Source organism: Echinops telfairi, unplaced genomic scaffold (genome assembly GCF_000313985.2).
Source record: "Echinops telfairi isolate 266 unplaced genomic scaffold, ASM31398v2 ScPeMD7_7465;HRSCAF=8503, whole genome shotgun sequence".
Taxonomy (NCBI): Eukaryota; Metazoa; Chordata; class Mammalia; order Afrosoricida; family Tenrecidae; genus Echinops; species Echinops telfairi.
The window spans coordinates 9,850,585-9,850,795 of record NW_022111365.1 but is presented as its reverse complement, the minus strand read 5'-3'; the positions used below and the strand labels follow the sequence as shown (position 1 = coordinate 9,850,795).

Here is a 211-nt window from a genome sequence, read left to right as displayed (position 1 = left end):
AAGATGTTATGTCTCACAGAACACCAGGTCCTTCCATTCTTTTACCAGGTCCATAAATTGCATATAAATGCCATGCCTTCACAGGTTATATTCCTTTGCAAGTTCCTGATCATCTTATAACATTAATTGGTCCTTAATGATCAATAACTCTCTCTGAGCAATCAGAAAAAGTATCTACTTTCATTGCTTACAGCTGAGACTCTCAAATGCT

The 211-nt window shown here is 36.5% G+C and overlaps 1 protein-coding gene across 1 annotated transcript in view; it reads right to left on the bottom strand.

Moving 5' to 3' along the window:
• The window catches only part of VSTM4 (V-set and transmembrane domain containing 4), a 152,637-nt gene that overhangs the window by 90,871 nt on the left and 61,555 nt on the right, over window positions 1-211 (bottom strand). The window lies entirely within an intron of this gene.